Source organism: Azolla caroliniana, unplaced genomic scaffold (genome assembly GCF_043228905.1).
Source record: "Azolla caroliniana isolate FFs.n. ecotype wild unplaced genomic scaffold, voAzoCaro1.0.p SCAF_10, whole genome shotgun sequence".
NCBI lineage: Eukaryota > Viridiplantae > Streptophyta > Polypodiopsida > Salviniales > Salviniaceae > Azolla > Azolla caroliniana.
In genome coordinates, this window is record NW_028230445.1 from 13992279 (window position 1) to 14019289 (window position 27011).

Here is a 27011-nt window from a genome sequence, read left to right on the forward strand (position 1 = left end):
TGCTCGTGCTCCTCGTCCGGTTCTGTGCACCTCGTCCTGCTTGGTCGGCTTGTATGCTCAACAGACCCATCTCAGCTCCTTCGCTGCTATGACTCTGGTGCTTGTCGACCCATCGCTTACTTCGTGTCGGTGTCGACTTCGACAGCCTTCTCGTCTGCTTGGCCTTTAGTTGATCCGGCTCTTCTGAATCCAACTATTGAACCGAATCGGCTTCCTCCGATTCGTTCCACCTCTTGTTTGAGTTGGTAGTTTCCAACTCGTCTTCCGTTTTTAGGCCCTTCACCAAATCCGGGTCTTGGCCTTCTTTCGGTCGGCTCTATCCTTCTTGACTCTGCGACCGGTACCGCTTGATCCGACTTGTTTGGATGTGCCAACTCCTTCGGTCAGCTTGGCTTCGTTTATCTGGTCATCTCTCCCCTTGGTTCTCTCTTCCTCTCTGGCTCCTTGTTTGGTGCCATCCGTTCCCGTTTCTGTTTTCCCCCTCAAGTGCGGCACATCGAGATGTTGAATGCCGAGCATCTCCGAAAAATGTTGCAACTTGTCTGATCTGAGCAGCTTGGTGAAGATGTCGGCAACCTGCCGCTCCATGTGAACATACTGAAGTTCAACTTCACCGCTCAAGACCCGCTCACGAACAAAGTGATAATGCACTTCTATGTGCTTTGTCTAAGCATGGAATATAGGGTTCTTGGCGAGTTGTATGCTTCTTATGTTGTCACAATAAATCAAGATCGAGGTCGGCACCTCAATCTGGAGGTCTCGTAGCAGTCGCCGAAGCTAGATGGCTTCACAGGTGGCAATGGTAGCGCCCCGATACTTAGCGTTAGTGCTCGACAGAGCCACTATTGGCTGCTTTTTGCTGCTCCATGCAACAACCGTGCTACCAAGAGAAAACATGTAACCGGAGGTGGATCGGCAATCTAATGCATCACCAGCCCAGTCGGCATCGGTATACCCGACCAGCTTCCCAACTATACAGTGTCGGTATGACAGTCCCCGGTCCTTCGGTTGCTCACATATCGCAATAGTCGATGCGCGCACTAAAGGTGCTCCACGATTGGCTTTTGCATAAACTAGCTGATCACCTCGACTGGATAACTGATGTCGAGTCGGGTGAACGTCAAGTATATAAGGCTTCCGACAATTTTTCGGAACCATTTCTCATCGCAGGCCAGGCCGGGTCGGAGGGATGTAGCTTCAAGTTCCGGTCCAGGGATGTGGAGATCGGTCGACATTCCGTCATGCCGAACTTGTACAATATATTCAACACATAGTGTCTTTATGAGAGCAATATGCCATCGGGGGTCCGGATCACCTCAATGCCAAGAAAATAATGAAGGTCCCCCATGTTCTTCATTTCAAATGCGTCCAACAACTGGGACTTCACTCTGCCGATTTCATCTAGTCCAGGTCCGGTGATGACTAAATCATCAACATATAGCAGGATACAAACCAGACTGTTCGGACCTTTCTGGATGAACAGTGAAGAGTCGGACTTTGAGGCTGCAAACCCCATCTTACACAACCGGGTGTGTGATCTTCGCTTTCCAAGATCGGGGGCTTGCTTTAGACCATAAAGCGACTTCTTGAGTCGGCATACTGCCAACTTGTTCATCTCCCTAAACCCTAAACCGGGAGGTTTGATCATATAGACCCGTTCTTCAAGGTCACCTTGAAGAAACACATTCTTCACGTTCATTTGGTGAAGATGACATCCCCTTGCCGTAGCAACAACCTGTACCACATGAACCGTCGTCATCTTCGCTACCGGAGCGAAGGTCTCGTCGTAGTAAATTCCATGGGTCCGTGCGTAGCCCATTGCCACTAATCGGGCCTTGTACAGGTTGACTGAACTGTCGGCATTGTACTTCACGTTATATACCCATTTGCAACCGATCGGTTTACACTGTCGAGGAGGGTCAACCAGGTCCCATGTGTCGTTGGCATCAAGTGCCCGCATTTCTTCCTCCATAGAAGCACGCCAATTTGCGTCTTTTGCTGCTTCTACGTAGCTCTCCGGTTCAAGCACTTCCGCCACCTTAGTCATGTACACATAGTGATGCGTCATGTACTCATTGTATCCATACCTCTAGACGGGGTTCTTTTGGCGGATTGAGCGGCGTAACTTTTCGTTAGCTGGTTTGAGGTCCTTCTTGGCCGGTTCAGACTTCCTTTCTGAAGATCCACCTTCTTCCTTTCCGGGGTCAGATTCGTTCCGATCCGACCCTTCACTACTAGTATCATATTTTGGCATCTTCTTCTTCCACTTCTCTTTGCACGTGAACCGTCTCCTCGGTTCCTTGCGCGGGGAGAGCATGGCAGAGTCTCCACTACTCGCCAACTCTTCATCCGAGTTGTCATCCCGACTTGGCCGCTCATTCAGTGCACTTAGCCGGAATGAGATTGGACTCTCATCTAGAGTATCGAATCCTTCATCTTCTTCTTGAACCTCTTCGAGTTCACTAGCCTCATCCTTCGGAATTGGTTCTTTGCCGGGAGTTGGAGTCAGTAGGGAGTACCATGATGCCGACTCATCAAACTCAAAATCTTGACTTACTCGTACTTGTTTAGTCTGGGGGTTATAACACTTATACCCCTTTTGTTCATGCGAGTAGTTGACGAGTATGCACTTCTCTGATCTCGGATCCTGCTTCCTCCGCTTCTCATCCGGTACCAACACATATGCTATGCTACCGAATATCCGAAGGTGTCTCAAATTTTGCTTCCGCCCAAAATCAACTCATGTGCTGACACCTCGTTCCCGATCCCATTTTGGATGTAGACGGCCTCCATACTGCCTCAGCCCAGTAGAATTTGGGCATGCTCTTCTCCTCCAACATTGCGCTTGCCGTGTCGACAATCGATCAGTTCTTTCTTTCGGCCACACCGTTTTGTTCCGGTGTATATCCGCAGCTGAATTCTCTCTGAATTCCTTTTTGCTGCAGATGACTATTGAACTGGCCGAAAAAGTATTCTTTTCCACCATCTGACCGCAGTCACTTTATCTTCCTCTCCGTTTTGCTTTCGACTATGCTTTGAAGGTTCTGAAAACAGTCGAAGACTTCTCTTTTCTTCTCGATGAGGTAGATCCACGTGTGCTGGCTGTAGTTGTCGATGAAGGAGATGAAATATCGACTCCCACCAAGACTAACATTTTGTGCCAGTCCCCATACATCCGAATGGATTAGATTGAGCTTGTTACGGCTCCAGTTTCGTTCGGTGGGGAATGGAAGCCGGTGTTGCTTCCCAAGTTGGCAGGCTTCACATATTTGGGCCTTCCGGCCAATCCGAACACAACTTGTTTCGATTGCAGATCTTGAAGCCTCTAAGAGTTGAGGTGGCCAATCCGCTTATGCCAGAGATCGATGTCCAATTCAATCTTCTGTCCTTTGGAAAACATGGCGGTGACGACGTCATTTGTGTGGAGGATGAACATTCTCCCTTCCCTGCACCCTTGCTCGATTATCCGGCCTTCTTCCTCGATGAAGCACCCAAGCTGTGTAAACCATACCTACATTCCCTGGTCGACGATTTGTCCGACTGACACCAGGTCCTTTGTGATTGTCGGAACGTGTAGTATGTTCATCAGCTTTCCTTTTTTTCCAACATGGCTTAAAGGGACTTCTCCGACATGCACAATCGGGTGAGGGGTGCCGTCTCCGGTGTTGTTCGGTCGACAATAACTATTGTCGACACAGTATAGGATGCACGTTGCTCACCAAACGTTCTATCAATGAATTGTGGTTTAGACGAATAGATACTAAACTGGTTGTAAACTTATCAATGTTTAGTAGGCATCGAGATCGCTATTTACGTAATAAGTTATAACAGAAAGGAAATTGATTGACAGAGTGTTTTGTACACAGAGTTTTCCTAAACTAACTTTATATTACTAAATAAAACGATGTCTCTTTACACTGCCTTCGGTTCCTTTTATAGGAAACCAGAAGGACTTCCTCATCAAGAAAACATATTGCCAAACATGGCAAGAACTACAAAATCTTTAACTAACTTATAATTTCAATTTTACTTCGGCCATATGCTGACTCATCGATCCTCTATACTGATCCGACTCCGACTCCGACTCCGAACCTTCTTCATTTCCGACTCCGACACTTCCCCACTTGTTCGGGTAACACTTGGCATGTCCGTGGGCCAGGTCTTTGTCCGGCGAACCCCACGGCATCCTTCTATTCCTGTTGTTCCAAAGGAAGGTCCTCATCTAATTCATCCTCTGCGTCATCCTGTAGAATATCAAACAATGAAGGTTCAGGTTGCTGCATGTCTTCTTCATCTTCGTCTTCGGATTCTGTAAACGTGTTTGTATCTGCGGTCGACGGTCTTGGTTTCTCTATTGTTGGCGCTTCAAGTCCTGGGGTCTGATCTCACCTTTTGGATTCAAGGTTATCTAGCTGGACAGCTGTGTCCACATCATGTTTGTCAAATTCTTGCATAATTCGATTAACTTCCTCTCGGTGACACGCTGCTATCTCATACAAGTCTTTAGCAATATCCTCCTGAACGGTTGATATTGCTTCTTCCATCGTTTTGAAGAAACCTTGGCCATGAGCCTTCCTATTCTCTCTGTTAGCCCGTAACAATTGAAGTTCGGCTGCTTGTGCCGACCAGGTTTTCTAGCCCTTATCAATGGACTCATTCACCATTTTCAAGGTGTTAAGTTTATGGCATGGTAGTATATCTCGAATTCATTCCTCGGTTATACTTGACTGAAACTGGGTTGCTGCCAATGTTCTTCGTAAATCATCAATTTGAGCATTATTTTTTGCTTCTGTTTGCAACAGCTTGTTTTGCGCGAGTAATAGGTCAAGTCGCCTTCCGACACAACTTCCACTTCTGAACACCTTGTTTCCAAAGTTGCCCTAGCTGCTTCCCATTCTTCCTACTGTTTATTATATTTTTCGTTTATTTCATTTAGCAAGGTGTCCTTTCCGACTATCTCTTCTGCAAAATATTCTGTTTGTACATTTACATACTCTTCAAGCTCCTCCACTTGCTCAACGTTTTGGCACGTGGCTTCTTGTTGCTGTGCTAACTTTCGGCGTAGCTGTTGAATTAATTCGTCCTTTGCATCGAGCCATTTTCCGATTTCTGTCTTTGCAAGTTGTATCCTATCCTCTAGTTTCTTGGATCGGATTTCAGTTTTTTCGGCTCTAGCTTCCGCCGCCTTGAATGCTGCTTCTACCTGTTGTAGCTTTTGTTGCCATTCTTGATCAGCCTCTAAAGGTCTGTTGGATTCCTTCTGCAACAGTTCTTCCCTTGTTTTCTGCAGTTGTTCTTCACTTTGTCGGAGTTGTTCCGTCAACTGCAGGTTTTCGACATTCATGTTTGTACATTGTGCGTTTAGTTCTTCCGACGCCATTGATGATTTTTTGTATAAATCAGCCATATCTTTGGTTGCTCGACTGGCCTTTTCATATTTTCGATGTACTTCCACCAAGGCCTCATGTAATGGTGGCATGTGGATAGCCTCGCCTTTATTTCTTGCACTACGTTGTCGACCGATTCAATCCAATTCGTGTTGTTCTTCCGGTTCGACAACTCCACTTAATGACTTTTGGATCATTATCTGATCTTGGTGTTCCTGTGCCATTCTTTTTTATACCTCTTGTAATCTTCGTGCTAACCATTCTACTAGCTCGTACGATGTGCCAAATTGTAGAATAGCTGCCAGTTCATGTGCTATTGGAGGAATGTCGGCAAAGCCTACTACTTCTCGCACTGTTGTTATTGACGATTGCCCTTTTTGAACTTTGGTCGTGTCATTAGGATTGACACGAGGTATTTGTGCAGTCTATGTGGCTTGATCGTCGATTCTTTGTTTCTTCTGTGCAGGTTCCTCTTGCCGAGGCTGAAAAAATCGTTGGCATTTTTGTTGAATCATCTTTCTTGGTCGTTGTCTCGACTGCTCAGCTCCAACAATTGTTGATTTTTGTTGTGATTTTGACTGTAGTGGTGTAGTATTCCTAGGGTTCGATTGTTGTCCAAATTTTGGCTGCGTGGTCTGTTGTTTTTGAGGTTGTGGTGAGGCCGGTTGCTGTTCAGGTTCTGATTGAGTGGTGTCGACATGCGTCGAGTCTTCTTCCTGCCACTTTTCTCGTTGCACTTGTCTTCGGGGTCGGGGTGCTTGTGGCCATGGCGGCCTTTGTTCTGGCGGTTGGCTTTCTGATCTCTGAGATGGAAACAATACTAACAACCACCGAGCAAATATTGGTTTCATGGGTTTCCCTTGCTGCACCCCATACAGTTGCTCTCGGAGAGCGTTTGCTGACAACAACCCCCAATCAAAAATTTCACCCTCATATGTGGCGATTATGAATCCGGCTCGCTTCTTGGGCATACAATAAAACCTGGGACTAACAAACCCTACTTCCAACAAAAATTTTGCAACTTCATGAAAACATTCATTTGCGCCGCCTTGCATTTGAAAAGCCTTCGTAGAGGGAGAATATTCCCCAAAATACGACCTAAGCACATCCTTGTCCATTTTCTGGACAACATTGAGACCTTCTCTTTTTAATTCCAAAACAAAACATGCCTTTTTATTGGTGATTTTGGATACGTCGATTTGCTGCAGAATTTCTGCAGCATGAAGGTGCGGTTCTGCCTTTGCAACTTTGATGAACCCTTGCAGATTTTTGTTGGCGAGCCATTATCGCACGTTGTCAAAAACATAAATCACCATATTCTCTTCATCGACTGATGATTCAAAGTTCTGTGTTGGAGATAAATCAAAGCAGAGTTTTAGGTTAGGGCGAGAGAGAGCAAAAGCACAAAATCTTTCAGCACGTATACGCTTCTGTTTCTGTGGTGAAACAAACTTTGCAGAAATAGGTTTTAAGGAAATAATGCGTTGCATGATGCCTAGGGAATAGAAAAGATACTATTAATGAAAAAGTTAAGAATAGCAATAATGAGTGTTAGTTGCATGTCTCCACTAGTCCTTTAATTATAGTCTGTCAGACTAAGTCTTTTCCAAGATTTTCCTTTCGACAGTTAGTTGTTTTGGCCAAGATTTTCTATAGTTAGTTAGTTGTTTTTATTTTTATTTTTATTTTTTTATGTGTGTGACGTATGCCACCTCACTTTGCATCAGTTTTGAGTTGAAATGGGTTTCCCGGCATTGGCCCGTGATACGGTTTAAGTTGGAAACCATTTACCCATTTTGGTAAAATGTCGCATGATAATGTACCCACTTGATATGTCCCATTCTTGCTGTTGACAATCCACACTAGTCCTGTCCACCGAAATTGTAATTTTCCCGACATTGCCCCCATCTTAGTTTGGAATACTAGTACCGGTTTGCCGATTTCGAACTGTATTTCGTTCTAACGTCTGTGATGATTTACAAATGCCTTTGTTTGTCTTTGCTTGTGTTCCAAAGCTAACATGGCATGTATTATTTCTTCCTTTAACAGTAATAATGTCAAGATTTGAACTCTTGACATAACCATGTTGTAATCGAGTGTTATGTGTTAACCACACATCTAGCATATAATCATGTATATACTTCCTCATTGTAGGTTTTAGCTAGAATCATGTGCATAATTTCTCCCTTGTATTATTAACACTTGGCACATGCATGCGTACCTACTGCCTACATGCTCTATTGTATCACATGCGTGCAACAGGTATGCATGCCACTTAGTATAAATAGTTGAGTTCACCTTGAAGGAATTCAAGGTGAACAATGCCAGTCATGGTCATATCAATCTAGTATTCCCATTTCACCCATCCTCTCTCCTTGATCTTCATCTCTATCTTTATGCTCTTGTGTCATTCTGTCATCGCTCCGTCATAGCCTCATCATCTGTGCTCCGTCTTAGTCCGCACTTGGTGTGTCCGTGACAGTTTGTTCACCTTCCAACTAGAAGCATCACCCGTCTCCGTGATCGCCTTTGCTTCTAGAGTTACCATCTTCACCGTACCATCATCAACATCGCTTCATTTCCTATCTTCCTCGCCATTTCTATCTCCTAGTTTCTTCTCATAATTTTTATTGGCTTTTAGTTCTCCTCATCATTGTCTCTATTTTTTAGTTTCTTTCCCGTTCGTGTTCGTGTTCTAGTTCCCGATGAGGGCCGCACAAGGCCGCTCACTCCCATTGGTGTTCGTGTTCCAGTTCCCGGTGAGGGCCGCATGGTCGCTCATGCCCATTGCGGCTCATGTTCCAGTTCTCGGTGAGGACCACACATGGTCACTCACTCCAACTATTGTTTGTGTTCCGGATCCCGGTGAGGACCGACATGGTTCCTCATGCCCGTTGTTGCTCATGTTCTAGTTCCCGATGAGGACCACACATGGTCGATTAATCCCGTTTGTGTTCATGTTCCTGCTGAGGGCCACATGGTCGCTCACTCGTTCGTGTTCCATTTCTCGGTGAGGACAACATGGTTGCTCACGCCCGTTGGTGTTCGTGTTCCAACTCTCAACGAGGACCGTTCCAGTTCCCGACAATGACCCCACATGGTTACTCATGCCCCTTGGTGTTCATGCTCCCCGTGAGGACTGCACATGGTCGCTCACACCCGTTGATATTTGTGTTCCAGTTCTAGGCGAGGACCACACCTGGTCACTCATGCCCGTTGGTGTTAAATACCTCGTCTTGTGGAAGGGTTACTCCTTGTCTAGAATTTACAAAATACTTTTGAGGTGATCTAAGATTTTCATCAACAATATCCCCCAAAGTCGACAAACAATTTGGGATAATGTCAAGATTCGAACTCTTGACATAACCATGTTGTAATCGAGTGTTATGTGTTAACCACGCATCTAGCATATAATCATGTATATACTTCCTCATTGTAGGTTTTAGCTAGCATCATGTGCATAATTTCTTCCTTGTATTATTAACACTTGGCACATGCATGCGTACCTACTGTCTACATGCTCTATTGTATCACATGCGTGCAACAGGTATGCATGCCACTTAGTATAAATAGTTGAGTTCACCTTGAAGGAATTCAAGGTCAACAACGCTAGTCATGGACATATCAATCTAGTATTCCCATTTCACCCATCCTCTCTCCTTGATCTTCATCTCTATCTTTATGCTCTTGTGTCATTTCCCGTCTTAAGTTCCTCATGTCATCGCTCCGTCATCGCTTCATCATCCGTGCTCCGTCTTAGTCTGCGCTTGGTGTGTCCGTGACAAATAAGGCTTCTTTCCGAATTTGTTCTGACTGCAGTTCATTTAATTTTTCAGTTGCTTGTATTCGGAGTGACGGAATCTGAAATTCTACTGGCATTATGGCTTCTAATCCGAAAGCCATTCGGAAAGGAGTTGATTTAATAGATGTTTTATAAGACGTTTGATATGCCCATAAAGCACTCTAAAGCTTTTGATCCCAATTTGTATGATTTTCATTGACTATCTTTTTTAGTAATTTCTACAGTGTTTTATTTGTCGATTCTGCTAATCCATTTGCTTGTGGATAGTACGGAGTGCTCTTTTTATGAACAACCGCGTAATATGTGGATAGCTCATGTACAATTTTATTAATAAAATGGGTACCTTGATTGCTTACTAATTCTATCGGACACCCAAATCGACACCATATATTTTCGTACAAAATTTTTGCTGCTGATGCTGTCGTATTGTCCCTGAGAGTTTTAGCTTCTACCCACTTTGTACAGTAATCTGTGGCCACTATAATGTAACGATTACCTGTGTGTATGGCTGCTGGTTTAAATGGACCGACAAAATCCAATCCCCATTTTTGAAATGGCTCCAAAGGCAAAACAGGTTGAAAAGGCATTCTGTCCTTTTCTGTGGGTTGCCCCAGTCTTTGACATAAATCACATTTTCGACAATAGTCCACTGCATCCTTCATTACTTTCGGCCACCATAGGCCACTGTTCCATATTTTTCGGGCTGTAGTTTCTCCGGCATAATGACCACCTCCAATACCACAATGAGATTCTCGCAGAATTATCGATTTCTCAAATTGTCGTACTGTCCTTCTCCAAATTCCGTCTACACCTTTATGATAGAGAGTATCATTCAAAAAACAGAAATTCCGACTACGAACAACTAACCTTTTCCTTTCATCCGCCGATAGATGCTCGAGTGGTAGCCTTGTCGTAAGAAAGATTGTCATCTCAGAGATCCAAGCATCATTGCCTTCCTCATTTATTTCTTGTACCCATACTGCTTCCACTGGAAAGAGTTGGCCATCCGGAAAATCATCTGGCACACCTATACCTTCTTCTCCCGACTCTAGTCGGCTAAGATAATCAGCAATCGCATGTTGTGATCCTGGTCGATGTAAAATGTCAAACTCGAATTCTTGCAATATCGTGCTAGTTTACCGGTTAATTCTTGTTTAGAGACCAAATAGAGAAGAGCAGAATGATCGACATGGAATGTAAATTTCTTGCCCAAAAGGTAGTAGCGAAATTGATTGATACTATAAATCATTCCTAACGCTTCCCTCTCAGTTGTTGAATAATTTCTTTCCACTATCGAGAGTTTCCGACTAGCGTAATACACTGTTCTATACTAGTTTGGTTCGGATAACTGCATGAGTGCACTACCGATTGCTATATCAGATGCATCAACGAACACATGGAAGGGTTTATTCCAGTAAGGTGGTTGAACCATCAGAACTTTAGATAGCATTTTCTTGAGACACTCATACGCATCCTGTTCCACACTTGTCCATTGAAAAGGAACTTTATGCACCGTTGTGTGTAGAGGAATGGCCACATCCGCAAGATATCTAATCATCCTATTATGCCATCTAATCTGTCCCAAGAACCAACTAAGGCCCTTATCTGGGTCAACTGCAATTCCTTCTTGGCCGACAATATGGCCTAATAGTGTCCCATTAGTAAGCCGGACGCGCATTTTGCCGGATTCAAACTAAGCCGACCTTTCCGACATTGCTCCAAACATAGTTGTAAATGTTCGAAATGTTCCACTTTCCCGCTATACACGGCGAAATCATCCAGGAAAACTTGCATAAATGCAGGAATGTATTCTGCAAAGATTTCCTGTATAACCCTTTGAAATGTGGTTTTTAATCCGAACATCATTACTACTGCCACAAATACTCCCCATTTAGTAACGAGGTTGTCTTCTCTTGATCCTTCGGATGCATCCTTACCTGATTATATCCACTAAACCCATCCAGGAAACTATATATTTCATGACCAACGACTGCATCTAAATTCCCATCCGTAAACGGTAATGGAAATGTGTTCGTTACTGTTGCTACATTTAGATTCCGATAGTCGACACATACTCGAATTTTTCCATTCTTTTTCAGAACAACTACAATCGGACTTAGCCATGTAGCTTTTTTTTACCGGTCGAATAAACCCTACCTTCAGGAGTTTATCTATTTCCTCTTTAACTTTAATTGCATAATTAGGATTTAAACGATACCTACGTTGTTGAACCGGTTTCACATCTTTCTATAAGTTAATTTGGTGTTGGCAAAAACCTAGATCTAGCCCTTTCATGTCTTCAAAAGACCACGCAAAAACATCTTTATATTGCTTTAGTAACCCAAGTAACCTTTGTTTATCCGCCATGCTCATATCTTTAGCCACCAACACTGTTTTTGGTTCACACTCCTTATCATCTTCTGCCAAATTTACTTCCTCCAATGCCGAAGCCTGAACCTGTTGAGATACCTTCATTTCTCTTTCGGTAGCTTCCTGCTGCATTCGGATTTCATTCATTGTTTGCTCATCTAATGGTAATTCCTCTTGTGCATCCATATACGGTGTCAAGGTTTGTAATATGTCTACTTCGAACAAAGGGATAATTGGGTTATCATTAAAATAATGATTTTCTTCGACCTCATCTAGTCCTTCCATCATATTTACGGCCTCTGCATGAATTGGCAAACATTGTTTACTCGTCGTAATCTTATTATGAATAGACACCCTGATTTTCGTCTTGCCTTTCCGGAATGTTAATAAATTTTGATTCCAGTTTTGCTTAATATTAGTAGTTTTTAACCATGGTCTACCTAATAGCAAAGGATATGCTCCAGAAGCTTCCAAATGAAGCACCACTGCTGATATTTGAAAAGTGTGACCTCCTAATACGACATTCAACTGCCACAGTAACCCAATTGGTCATACCATACTAGTATAAGTCATCCTTAGCCAAAATGGACATGCTTCCCATTTGGTAATGCCAAGCTTATCACAAGTAGTTCTATTAATTACATTCACGCCTGAGCCACCATCGACAATAGCACCTTCTATTTCTTGCCCATGGATTATTACTTTAATAGAAGGATTTTGCTCATCCATAATTGAAGGATTATTACTCGGCTGATTATAGTGAATGTCTACATGTTCCGTCCCTTTTTGGGCAATTAAAGTTGCCACTTTCTTTGTGAACCTAGGAACTAATTTGAGTAATCCCGTCAAAGGTAATGATACTTGGCAATCCGCCAAGATTTTCCAAGTTTCTGCTTGTTCTGGTACGACCATAACTTCGGCCAATTCATTAGCTTGATTAATCTCATTATCTTGGAGCATTCGGGACACATTGTTTTTATTCACTTCTTCTACCCATTCCTTGGTTGCTTTCCGAACAGCTTCCTGAATTTCCCACTCTCATTGTTTACTTTTACTTCTGGTGGTCACTTGCTGAATTTCCAGCATTACCATATGCACAGCCGGTGTTTTTCCTTTTCCTTTAGACGGACATTGATTTGCATAATGGCCCTCCTGTCGGCAAATATAGCAGGTAGGAACAAATGTTCCACTCCCTTCGCCTTGCGCAAACCGATGATTTCCATCTTCATTAGAATATGAGGGTTGTTGAAATTGTCGTGACACTTTTTGCTTATAGAATTTTTTATTCTTATAGCAATTTTGTTTAAACCGTCCTCCATTGTTTTGTTGATAGTCGTTATCTTGTGCCATCGAAAAATCTTGATTCTATTGATAATTATTTTGTCGAGCGGTTTCTTGGTACCCATTATTGAATATATGTCGATTATTCTGGTACCCATTTTCCGGAAAAATTTGCCATATTGGTGTCGCTGTTTTGTTAAGAAGATTATATTCACATTGCTCGACCGAATGAAGTTTAGAATGACATATTGTGCAATGTGTTCGCAAACTACATTCTATTGCCGAATGCACAGTATTCAAACATGTCGTACATTGAATTGCTTGCCAAAACTGCAACTCCTCCCGAGTCGGCAACGTATGATGTAATGACGACATATCCATACTCTCTATATTTTTCGGATTCCAGCCCATAGCGATTGCTTTATCAATCACTTGCTCGATCGTTTGATTCCAGAAATCGAACACTACTAATTTTGTTTGTAATGGTTCACGAATTGCTTCAAGGAATATGTATCCTTCAATTCGTTGTCCGGAATAGACCTGGAAATCTGGAGTTGTAAATTCTAAAAATGGATGACAAATTGAGACACCGTTTCATGTGGCTCTTGATACAACGCATAAAATTGCACTATCAGATCCTTTTGAGGAATCTGACGATGAAATAATTGCAGAAATTTGGTATTTAATTGTTCAAATGTTTCGAACGCACGAAAACCATTTTGCGCAAACCAATTAGCGGACTGACCATCTAATGACAAAACAAACTTAGCAATTTTAGATTTATCTTCGGCTACTACTGATAGCCTCTGAGCTCCATGGTTAATTTCCCATGTTGTCAAGAAATCCCTAACATACGCTTCTGCATCATCACCTTCCCGAAATTTAGAATACGGGTAAGGCATATTGTCTTCACTCCAGATATCATAAAATGATATCTCCTCCTCCTGATTCTCGTATGACTGATTATCAGTTAAATCAGGGAGCGCAGACCACCTTCTACTTGTTTCTGGCTGTAACTCTATAGCCGAATCTTTTTCTAGTGTCTTCGTAATCGAACGTATACGAGGATGTTTACAACTGACTAGTGTATCTGGACCAGACGACATCCATTCGACTTGTTCTCTGCTAGCTACAGATGTAACCAGGTGTGCCAAAATTATACTGTGTTGTTCGGTCGACAATAACTATTGTCGACACAGTATAGGATGAACGTTGCTCACCAAACATTCTATCAATGAATTGTGGTTTAGACGAATAGATACTAAACTGGTTGTAAACTTATCGATGTTCAGTAGGCATTGAGATCGCTATTTATGTAATAAGTTATAACAGAAAGGAAACAGATTGACAGAGCGTTTCATACACAGAATTTTCCTAAACTAACTTTATATTACTAAATAAAATGATGTCTCTTTACACTGCCTTCAATTCCTTTTATAGGCAACCAGAAGGACTTCCTCATCAAGAAAACATATTGCCAAACATGGCAAGAACTACAAAATCTTTAACTAACTTATAATTTCAATTTTACTTCGGCCATATGTTGACTCATCGATCCTCTATACCGATCCGAATCCGACTCCGAGTCCAAACCTTCTTCATTTCCGACTCCGACACTTCCCCACTTGTCCGGGTAACATCTGATTTCGACGATTCTCGGTTGTTCCGGTTTCTCCAAAAACCAGAACCACTCTTCGTGGCTCGTCATGTGGTTTGACACTCTGGAATCAACATACCATACTTCCTCCGATCCGGAAGTGGTCTTCTTCATTGAGTTCACCTTGTGCTTCATCATGAAGGTTGGCCCTTTTCCGGTCTTCTCGGTTCCGGATCCTTCCGATCGTTCTATGTAGTGCAAGCTTTGTCGGTTCCCTTGTCCGGCCTTGCCAGATCTGGATTTATCTGAATCGGCATGCTTCTTCCAGCACTCGCTCTCTCTGTGGCTTTTTTTGCCACAGTACTAACATTTCGTATCAATTTTCGACTGTCAGTTTCTGTCTCTGACTTGACTCCCCCTACTTGTGGAGGGTCCGGAATTGCTGTCAGCATCGTCTCTATGCCGGCCGCCTCCATTGCGTGCCGACCCACCTCGTCCTCCACGCCCACCGGGTCAATCCGCCTCCGTGTACAACATCCGGTTGAGTGGTGCTCGACCCACTCGCGTGGTTCTCTTCGACCATCAATATGGATTGTAAATCGAAGAAGGACGGTGGCTTCTCCCGGGTGCAAATTGTCGTCCGGATTGGCCTGTACCGTTGTGCTAGACCACCAAGACAGATCTGGACCATCTCGTCTTCTTCCACCGTTACGTTGATGGATCCGAGTGCATCAGAGATCTCCTTAATCTTGGTGGTGTAGTTCGTAACCGACATATCTCTCTGCCGGATGTTGTTCAACTCTTGCCAGAGCTACAACTTACGGGTTGTGGTACTTGTGGCCTCCTTTGGCGTTTTTGCATCCTTGACGTAGCCGAGCATCTGATCATGCACACTGGACGAGAGGCAGTACAATACTCGGCTCGCTCCTTGCTCCCATGCCTAGAAGTCTTTGTGTGCCTACTCCGATGTTACCTCGTTGGTTCCTTCCACATAGCTGCAATATCCATGCCCCAGCAGGTACTGGTGCATTTTATATGACCAGGATGCATAGTTGCTCCGGTCGACCTTTTTTGTGGGAAGCGAACTTGCCATACCTCTGTCCATTTCGGTTCTCTACTGTTCTTCACCGGGTGTTAGGGTTTGTCTTCGAAAGCGTTTGTCGGCTGCAGAAGAGTCTCAACCCTCGCACTCTAATACCATGTGAAAGTTAGTGTGCGGAAGCTTGACAAAACCGGTTTAGCCGGGCAACAACAGAGAATAGAAAACACAGGTTCAATGGAAGCTTGAGAATATTTAGCATACACAGGAGAGACAGAGAGAGAAAGCAGAACATAAAACTCTATTCTAAAATAATAATCCTCTGTGTCATTCTATACAACGTGCTAAACATCACTACTTATACAAGTCCTCAAAAGGATTGACAGAAGTGCTGACAGGTACTTCCATGCTCATACGAGCGCTGCGACATAAATTAACTGATCAAGCCGACCGGGTAATTGAGATCCGGCCGAGTGATCGTGAAATAAATTAGGCTTTCGACAATTTGTTGGAACCGTGTTAGGTCGCACGCCTTTCCTTAATCTCGGCGAAGCTTGACGTTTCTGTCTAGAGGAGTTGAGATGGACTTATAGTTTGCGATCCTGAATTTGAAGAGTATACCCAGCATGTAATGCCGTTGGCTGATCAGTATGCCTTTGGGTATGCGGATCACATCGATCCCTCGGAAGTAATGAAGGTCCCCTAGGTCCTTCATGTCGAATGATGCATCGAGTTGGGACTTTACGCGGCCAATTTCATCTAGGTCCGCGCCGACGAGGACTAAATCATCAACACAAAGTAAAATACTAACCGGTCCATGTTGACCTTGCCGGACTAACAATGAAGAGTCCAATTTGGACGTCGCAAACCCCATCCGACACAGGCATTGCGTGATCTTCGCATTCCACAGTAGCGTTCCACGTGCTGTTGTGAAGATTTTCAACAACGGTGTGAAAATAAGATGGAACGGAGAAAATCGAGAAGCTACAATGTGCACACGAATGAATGGGGTGATGGTTACACTTGTACATTAGCATGTTGTAAATATGAATGAAATGAGAACCCCTAAGGCCTAGTAGCATTTTCTTGCATACCAAGGAGTGCAAGTAGGGTTTGAACCTTACACCTCCAAGTTAAGACACAATTGACTTACCATTAAGCTAAGTTGTTACTTGTACTTTTATCATTGTATTTTTCACATGTAAATGCTCATACATGAGAGCTTGAATGAGTGACATGGTCATCATGCATCACATGCGATGCATGAGCACCAAATGGCAATCATGCATTGCATGCATCTCATGGATTGTATGCATGTCTTACACCCTCACATGCATCATATGCATGGGGGCATCTATACAAGAAAGAAAGGAAGGGAAAAAGGGGGGTGATCAATCTATGCATCAATCAAGCTATGTATTGAATCAACATCTTAATATTAAAAAACCTATTTATCTTATTTGTGACTTGTCTAGTTTCTCAACATTGATGTCAAGGGTTCAAACCCGGAAGTGGAATTTCCATCCATCTATCTATCTATCTTAAACACTTCCTCAATTCCCGACTCTCTCTCTCTCTCTCTCTCTCTCTCTCTCTCTCTCTCTCTTAGCCACATTAGTGCGTAATTTTGGCTACTACAATTTCATTTCGTGTGATCGTTCACTCTATCTCTGGAATTCTCATCAAGAAGGAAATAGCACCGGCAAAGATCATTTCACCATCGTCGTCGCCTGCTGAATGTTGCACACAACCACATTACTGCCGCCTACACATCAATCCACCAAAGAACAACCCGACAATAAACCTAAAACGGCTAATTTGTCTGCTCCATAACCACTAGCGGATAGAGGCCAGATGCTTATCCGCGCCTGTGTGACACGCACATTGTGACTTTTGGCACGTCTGTCACGCGCCACACGACATCTATTTGGTGAACCCGACATGAACAACACAAGGTGGTAATGGAGGCAATGCGAATGATGGATGTGGTCTTGCTTGCTTACAACTTAGAGCAGTCGATTAGAATAGAAGGTGGTGCAAGGTTCGTAATCCTTCTATTTGTAAGGAAGGCCATCAAAATGTTGTTGCGTGAAGATAAGGATAGAGCGATGGAGTATCTCAAGCTGGCAAGGAAAGTCAAAAGACTATATCAAGAAGTTCCGGATTGGTACGAAGTGGTTACGACGTCAAGATTCGGGCCTCAACCTTTTTATGGTTTACTCAACAATGACGAAGATGAAGATGATCGAGATGATTGTGATTATTGTCATAAAGAGACTTTCAATGTAGAATGTGGGCTCGTAAGGAAAGATGGAGATATTCGAGGATGCGGTTGTGAAGAGAGACACGATGAAAAACGTGGGCTCAAGAGGGAAGATCAAGATATTCGAGGATGTGATCATGAAGAGACATACGACAAAGAATGTGGGATCAAGACAAAAGATCAAGATATTTGAGGATGTGATAGTGAAGAGACATGCGATGAAGAACAAGGGCTCAAAACGGAAGAACGAGATATTCAAGGATGCGGTCATGAAGAAGAACGTGGGCTTGACAAGACAGATCGACATGCCTATGGTCATTACGAGGATTGTTGCAAACTCGACAAAAGAAAAACATGTGACGAAGAACACGATCTTGAAGGGAGAGATTGTGATTGTCATCATGAAGATCATTGCAAACTGAAGAGAAGAGAGAGATGCACTGAAGAAGGATACAATAATGAAGAGAGATGCGATGAAGAATGTGGGCTCAAGAGGGAAGATCGAGAAGGATGCGATCATGAAGAGACATGCAGTGATGAAAGTGGGCTAGAGGGGAAAGACCAAGATACTCAAGGATGTAGTCATGAAGAAACATGTGACAAAGAACATGGGCTTGAGGAGAAAGATCAAGATCTACACGGTTATGATAAAGACAAAGATCATTACAAACTCACAAAGAGAGCTCGAGATCTACAAGGTTATGATCATGACAAAGATTACTATAAACTCAAGAGGAGAAATCAAGGTTGAGCTCTTCATGGTTGTGCTACACTCGAAAGTCGTGATGGTGAGAGAAGTTGGAATCTAGACTCTCATGGTTTAAATTGTGATGATGAGTCTCATAGGTTTAATGAAGGCCTCAAACAAGAGGAGAAGTTAGACAGAGATGAAAACTTTACATTTAAACGTGATGACAGTGACGATAATAACGATAAACATGATTTAGGGCTTGATGATGTAGAGAAAAGTGCGGAATATAGCTCGGCCACAACCGAGTAATGAATCACTTCAATGAGAATCAAACACAGAAATGGGAAATGGGGAGATAACGCACGTACCCACACAGACAATAGAGAGTACACAGGATGTTTACGTGGAAAACCCTAATAGGGAAAAACGATGGGAGCCCACAGACTCCAAACTATCACTATATAGGAAAAGGTACAAATAGAGACTCAGAGGCAACGACCTCGAGCTCTATATCTTCACCAGCCGGCTGTTACAACAGAGTATCGCTCTGTATCTCTCTCTCACTCACACACTCTTCCTCTCTCTCTATACAACAGTTATACATACAACAATATGACAACATTTGTGTGCATTAAAGTGTTTGCCCTAAGTCATATTTATACTTATATGAACTTAGGGCTATTTACAAATATAGCCTCAATAGGCTTACTCAAAACATATTTACAAATATATCTTCTCTTCCAGTTCTCACCGGGTTCCATCGGGTCCTCTTCATTCAACATCGGATCCCATCCGGAGGGACCGATTTCCCAACAATCTCCCCCTTCACTCCGGCATGGGATGTCTCGCCAGCCCGATCCGCTTTCGGCATGCATCCAGCTTGTCGGTTGTAAACACCTTGGTTAGTTAGCATATCCGACTCGTTCTCCTTCGTGTGGATCTTCATCAGCATGAACTCTTGATCTTCTACTCTCGCCCGGATCCAGTGGTACCTCCGCTGGATCTGTTTCGTCCGGGAATGGTAGGCCACGTTCTTTGCAAGGTGGATGGCACTTTGATTGTCGTAGTAGAGCCAATATTCCTCCTATTGGATCCTTAGCTCTCCGATGAAGTCCTTCATCCATATTATCTCCTTATCGGCTTCTACAGTTGCCATGTACTCTGACTCCGTGGTTGACAACGCAACCATCTTCTGCAACCTCGACTACTATGATACAGCTCCCCCTCCATAAGTCATGACATATCCGGATGTAGATTGGCTGGTATCCGCATTAGCCGACATATCTGAATCCGTGAATCCGTCAAGTTGGGGATTACCGGAGCTGAACCGGAGGCACATACTCGAGGTGCCTTCAGATACTAGAGTATTCACTTGACCATGTTCTAGTGCTCTTTTCCAGAATTGCTCATGAACCGGCTTACCACTTCGACTGCATATCCAATATCCGGCTCGGTACATACCATCACGTACATCAAGCTTTCGACGGTAAAGGCATATGGTATCTTCATCATATCCGTCTTCTTGGCCTTTGTCTTAGGGCTTTGCTTTCCGGACAACTTACAATTTGCCGGAAGTGTCGATCCGATCAATTTCGCCTCCGACATGTTGAACCGTTGAAGCACCTTTGTCACGTACTTCTCCTGTGACAACCACAATAGCTTCTTCAACCGATCCCGGATGATGTGCATTCCCAATATCTATCTTGCCAGACCCAAGTCTTTCATTGAGAAGGTTCGGTTCAGAGCCTTCTTCAGCATCCGAATCTTGCCTTGGTCTCGTCCGACGATGAACATATCATCCACATATAGGAGGAGTATTAGGAAATCTCCTCCGTCAAATTTCTTCACAAACATGCAATGATCAGCTTGCATTTTGTGGTATCCTTGGTCGATCATGAAGGAGTCAAACTTCCGGTACCATTGCCAGGGGGCTTGCTTCAATCCATATAAGCTCTTCTTTACTCGGCACACCAAGTGCTCCTTCCCTTTCTTCTCAAATCCTTCCAGTTGATGCATGTAGATCTCTTCTTCGAGATCGCCATGTAGGAACGCCATCTTGATGTCCAGTTGCTCTACCTCGAGGTCCACGCTTGCCACTACTCCCAATACCGTCCGGATGGATGTCATCTTTACTACCGGGCAAAGATCTCATCAAAATCCACTCCTTTCTTCTGGTGGAACCCCTTCACCACGATCCGAGCTTTGTATCTCGGTGGGTTTCCGGGATCTCCCAGTCAGCTTGTACACACACTTGTTCCGAAGTTCTCTCTTCCCTTTTGGCAACTTCGGCAGTTCATATGTGTGGTTCTCATGTAGGGAATCCATCTCGTCTTGCATGGCACTCAACCACTTGCGGCTGTGGGTGTCTCTCTTTGCTTCTTCGAAGCTTTCCGGCTCCCCATCATCGGTTAGCAACACGTGCTCTGCATCTGAAAATCTCCGGGGGTCTCTTCTCTGTCTGAGAGGATATCTCCGTGCTTGGTTTTTGATTACCGGTTCCTCTGTTTGTTCCGAATCTGAATCCGATTCGAGATCTTGTCCGGTTCCATTGTCTTCTTCTTCTTCTTCTTCAGTCCGTTCGGTTTCTTGTCCGTATCTGGCCGGTTCGTCGAGTGTCATCCGGTTGCTGGCCAACATCCGGTTTTCAACCGGGTAGGTCCTTGTGTCTTCCTCGAGGGCTCCACTATATATAAAGAGGTTGTATCACGTGCGTTGACGACATCTTTTATAAACCCCTTCTGTAAAAAAACAGTTAATAAAAATACTACTTAGTGCAAATATATATTTTGACAACAACTCATTTTAAATGCCCTTACATAGAAAACACATGTATGTTCAATATATGTATTTATGTATTTATGTATATATTGTATTGTATTGCATGTGTTGTATATATTTTATGTATGGGTTATGTGTATGTATGTTCGCATGTATGTATTGTATTGCATGTGACTGTACATATGTAGTGTATTGTATTCCATGTTTATATATGCATGTATTGTACTGTATTGCATGTGTTGTATATATTTTATGTATATGGCATGTGTGTATGTATCTATGTGTTATATGTGCATGTGTGTGCATGTAAGTGTAATGATATATGTGTGTGTGTATATGTACGTATGTTTGTGTATGTGTGTGCATGTGTTCTATATATTTGCATGCGTGAAAGTGTTTTATACATGTCGCTACAACAAAATAAGCTAGTAGTGATGCCAAAACACATTGCTATTGGCACTGCATATATACCATCATTGTGCAACACCTTTCGAAAAGATTAAATTTTGTTTTTACTTTTTTTAATTAAAATAATTCTTCTCTTTATTTCTTTTAAAAAAAATGTGTTTGTTTGCATGTATGTTGATGTGGAGCATATGTGTCTCCATACCATCTTCGTATGTATGTTTGTTTGCATGTATGTTGATGTGGAGCATATGTGTCTCCATACCATCTTCGAAGAAGGATTGCCATATAATCACTAAGCATGAAAGGCTATCTTCATTCCATGCCATCTTCTCTGACATGCCTATGTAACAATGCATATATTGTGGCTTCATGGAAGTGAAAAACAATATATCTAAAAGAGCATATATATAACAAGAATACTATGCTATGAGATGTTCAAGAATCATTCACAACATTGAACTTGAGCAAGAACTTCATTGGATAAAAATGTTGCAATACTAGAACAAACACACACTAAGTTTTTCGCTAAGAAAAATTGAGCATTTGAGTCCCTAACTTGTTACAATGCAATCACTCACACACAACACTTTTAATCTATAAAACATATTCTCTTTCACAGCCATAGCCATTAATCTCTCTGCAATAAAAACAAAGTAATTAGACTTTGGAAGCCATAGACCTTTACATCAAGAACATTTAATTTGAAATTTGCAAGAAAAGTAGTGTTGGGTTATCATCAATGTAATTTATATGAGCAAGCTTCATGTACATGCCCTTTATCATAGTCCTTATCAAATTTGACATTTAAAACACGTTTTTTTTACTTCTTTGTCGAGCACCATCATTCAATAAGTTGAAATCCTATACAGTAACAATAAGAAACCAAAGGTTAATATGTTGGGCGAATGAAATAACACGTCCAAAATGATAGTTGCAAACAAAAGATGTAGAGTAATAATCAAGAATCACGAATCATTATACCTTCTCCTCTTAAGCAATGCTACAATCTTGATCCCATGCACAATAAGTTCAACTTTTTTGGTCCATAATATAATCTGCAACAAACAAAAGATGTAGCGTAATAATCAAGAAGCATCAATCATTATACCTTCACCTCCTAAGTGATCCCGTGCACAATAACATCAACTTATGTGGTCCATAATATAATATGCAACCCATAACTATGTATGTATATATATTTATAATCGTGTATGGATGCATGCCTCGTGTTTTTGGTGTTACTATATTTTCCTCGATGAGCTCCCTTTTCTCCAAGCCATCAATTCCGGAAGCTTGAATTAACAAAGCCTACTTCCATATAGTTTCAAAGGAAACTCCAACATTGCAAGAGCTATTCAAGGTCAGAACAGTCATATATGTCATTTCTTGCCCAAATATACACATCCTTCAATATCTCCATTGTTCTTATGCTATCGTGCCACCTTGAATAACAAAGAAATTTGGAAATGAAACAAGAGAATGGAACTTCATGTTTGGGTTAGCAGATTAAGAGTATCATTAATATAACACATATCAACAAGATCTACAACCTTTCCAACAAAGATATCACAAAATAAATTAAGTGTTTTTTATGTGCACCTCAGTGTTGGTCAGTCGAGATTCAAATGGTATGGCATAAGATCTTCAGAAGTTGTATTGGTCCGCCTTCTTTCTTTTTTAGAGCATGGTAGATGTGGATTTGAGCTTGCATTTGCACGAAAGCTTGCACAAATCACAACAAACTCTTGTTCGATTGTCACTGGAATCTCTCACCTCTATTGTCAATCGCTTCTTGAAGCTGCATGAGGTTTCTCAAGACCCAAAAAACTCATCTTTCATGTGAAATGACAATAGCAAATAAACAAAGTAACATGGCAAAAAAAGTATGCAAGAGAATGTTGTAAACGCATGTGTGCATGCATTCGTACATGCATACAAACACAACCATGCACATGCATATGCAAATACGCATGCACACATGCATGCATGCATACACATACTCATACAAACATAGTTTTAAATTGATATGGTACTAAACTGAGAACCTTCATGTTTGCAATGTCACCTTCCCTCATGTTTTCGGCATCATTATTTCCTACACCCTCCTCCTTCTCCCCTCTTCACCACAAAAACTTGATTTATCATAGATCAAGTGACAATATTTCCGTATGACCCTCCAAATGATTTGTTTTTTTGGGTATCCTTGCAAAGTAAATTCATAGACAAAAGTTAATTAACATGATGATATATGCAGGGCTATATAGAAATCAAAGTGAAATAAAAAGAAACAAAAAAAGAACAATAAAATTTCAGCAAAAGAAAAAGTTGTTATAATACAATTTCGAGATGCAAGATTGTAAAAATCAATTCAGAAATTCTTAAAATCAAAACAAAACCAAATTCTTGAAGAAAACAAAACCAAATAATTCTTAAAATCAATGTTTTGTTTACAAAATTAGCAATCCTAAGCATTTCAAGATTATATAGAGAACAATGGAGAAATCAATGTAAAAAACAAAAATCTCTCGACGAGCCTTCTTCTAGCTTGTCTTGCACATCCTTGCTTGCTTGCTTGAGGACTACTTCGAAGAGGAGGTCGATCATGCTCATGGTGCTCTCTCTCTCTCTCAATTTACTTCCTCCAATTCTGTGAATCCGAGCCACCGCTTGAATACCTTTTATTACCCCCACTATAACCACGACTGCGATTGCTACTACCATAGCCACCATTTCCACCACCATTGGTATCATTATAGCCACCGGCACAACCACAACCACTATCCACCATTTCCTCCATCTGATCTCTCCCTGTTATATTGTGAACCACCACCTCCATTGGAGGCACGATAGCCTCCATCACCCCCACCCAATCTTGCCTGAGCTTAGTCCACAGTAATGTTCCTTCCATCGAGCTCTTTTCCATTCGTCGACTCAATCACACCTGTCATCGCTTGCTCATCAGAGAATGTCACAAAGCCAAAGCCTCGTGATCGTCCCGTTTCATGGTCATTGATAACCTTGGAGTTGACAACTTTGCCGAAATATCTTGCGATCATCGGTGGTCCATGCGAGACCTCCAATGAAGTAGCAATACCCGAGATCTACAACGGCCATGGAAGCTTTGAGATGGGGAGGGGGGTGCAAGAGGAGACAAAGAGTCTCTCTCTCTCTCTCTCTCTCTCCTTTTTCTCCCCAATTTTTACTAAAACACCTCACATATATAATCTCCTCCCCTTTCTTCCCCCATTTTTTTAAAACAATTAGCATCCCTTTGAGAGGCGTTTTAAAAAGAGTGTTCTATACATGTGCATATATATGTATGTGGATATGTATATTTGTGTGTGTGTGTTATACTCTATACATGTACATATGTATGTCTTGTACTCCATGTGTTGTATGTATGGCATGTGCATATGTATGTATGTGCTATGTGTGTGTATGTTCTGTACATGTGCATATGATGTATTGTCATTTGTATGTATTATTCGTATGGCATGTGCATATGTATGTGTGTGTTATGTGAGTGTATGTTCTATATACATATGTGTATGCGTACATACATGTGTATATATGTGTGTTTCTATTCTATATATACATGCATGTGTATTGTATTGCATGTATATATATGTATGTGATACGTGTACATATGTAAGTGTGTATGTATGTACATATTGTATTGTATTAATTGTACGATGTATCTATTGTATATACATATGCATTGTATGTATGGGATGTGTGTGTTGAGATACAAGCTCAACATTGGCCGGATTGGCTGTGCAAGCCCAAAACTGGATCGGTTGGGATCGATCGGCTAGGCCGGACCGGTGGGTAAACCGGGTGCGTAGACCGATGCGCAATGAGAAGCTGTAGTGGTGCGTAAACCGCAAGGCCGTTGGAAAGATATTCCGCGTAGGAATATATTTTGGGAGTTAGTGTAGAGCTCATTTATGAGCATTGAAGTATGCACCAGTACTTCTATCAGTCCATATGGACTTGTATAAAAGTGCTCACTGAGCACATCCTATGTACAGATTGAGTAGTATTTTTGAATTGTGTGTGTGTGTGTCTCTCTCTCTCTCTGTGTGTCTCTCCTGCGTACTGTGTATATTCAAGCTCTCCATTAAACCTGTGTTTCTGTGTTCGGTTTTCAATTGCTTCCGCACGCTATTCTTTACATGGTATCAGAGCGCAAGGGTTGAGAACCTCTGTAGCCGACATAGCTTGAAAAGAAAACCAACCAAGAAGAACAGGTAAAACCGATGGATAGAGGCATGGCTAGCTTGCTTCCGACAGAGAAGCTCAATAGAAACAACTACGCGTCTTGGTCCTACAAGATGCACCAGTATCTGCTCGGGCACGGTTACTGGAGCTATGTTGAGGGAGCAAATGACACAGCACTCAAATCGACACAGAGATTTCCCGACGTGGGAACAGTCGCCGAGCAGAGTACTGTACTGCTTCGCGTCTTGTGTGGACGAACAACTCCTAAGCTACATTCGGGATGTAAAAACGCCGAAAGATTCTTGGGGAAATCTGAAGAAGATTTTCGCCGCAAGTACTATAGCCAGGAAGCTTCAACTTTGACAGGAGCTGAGCAACCTACGCAACACGACTTGTCGGTGGCGGATTACACCTCGAAGATCAAAGAGATATGTGACTCCTTAGCCTCTATCGATGTGAACGTCGAGGAAGGTGAGATGGTGCAGATCTGTTCCGGGGGACTGGCGTTGAAGTTCAGAGCATTCCGAACTGTTGTGTGTACATGAGAGAATACGTCGTCATTTTTCGACCTACAGTCGATACTCCTTATAAAGGAGAACCACGCGGGTGCGTCAACGAGCACGCATGCCAACAGCAAGATGTTGTACACGGAGAGAGATAGGCCCCATGGTCATCACGGAAGAGACGAGTCAGTGCGCAATGGAGGCGGCCGATGGGATCAAGGAAGAAGGCACCGAAGTGATGCCGACAACAATTCTGAACCCTCCGGAAACAGGGGGAGTCAAGGCGACGAGAACCGACATGGGAAATCCGTCGTGGAATGCTGGTGCTGTGGCAAGAAAGGCCACAAGGAGAGCTAGTGCTGGAAGAAGTGCGCCGATTTGGAGAGGACCGGATCCGGATAAGGTTCCGGACAAACTGACAAGGGTAATCGGCAACGATCGCACTACGTCGAAGGATTCGGAAAAGCTGGAAAAGGGTCAGCCTTTGTGACGAGACACGAAGCAAACTCGATGAAGAAGTCCATCCGGAAATTGGATGAGGTGTGGTACGTCGACTCCGGCGCGTCAAACCACATGACGTGCCACAAGGAGTGGTTCTCATACCTTGACAAAACCGATGCAACCGAGAGTAGTCGCAACCGGAGACGACACTCCGCATCTGATCGCGAATG

At 42.7% G+C, this 27011-nt stretch overlaps 1 pseudogene; it reads right to left on the reverse strand.

The window, feature by feature from the left end:
- Positions 1 to 24248: 24248 nt before the first annotated feature.
- Positions 24249 to 24762, reverse strand: LOC147859095 (glycine-rich RNA-binding protein 7 pseudogene; annotated as a pseudogene).
- Between the last annotated feature and the right edge of the window lie 2249 nt (positions 24763 to 27011).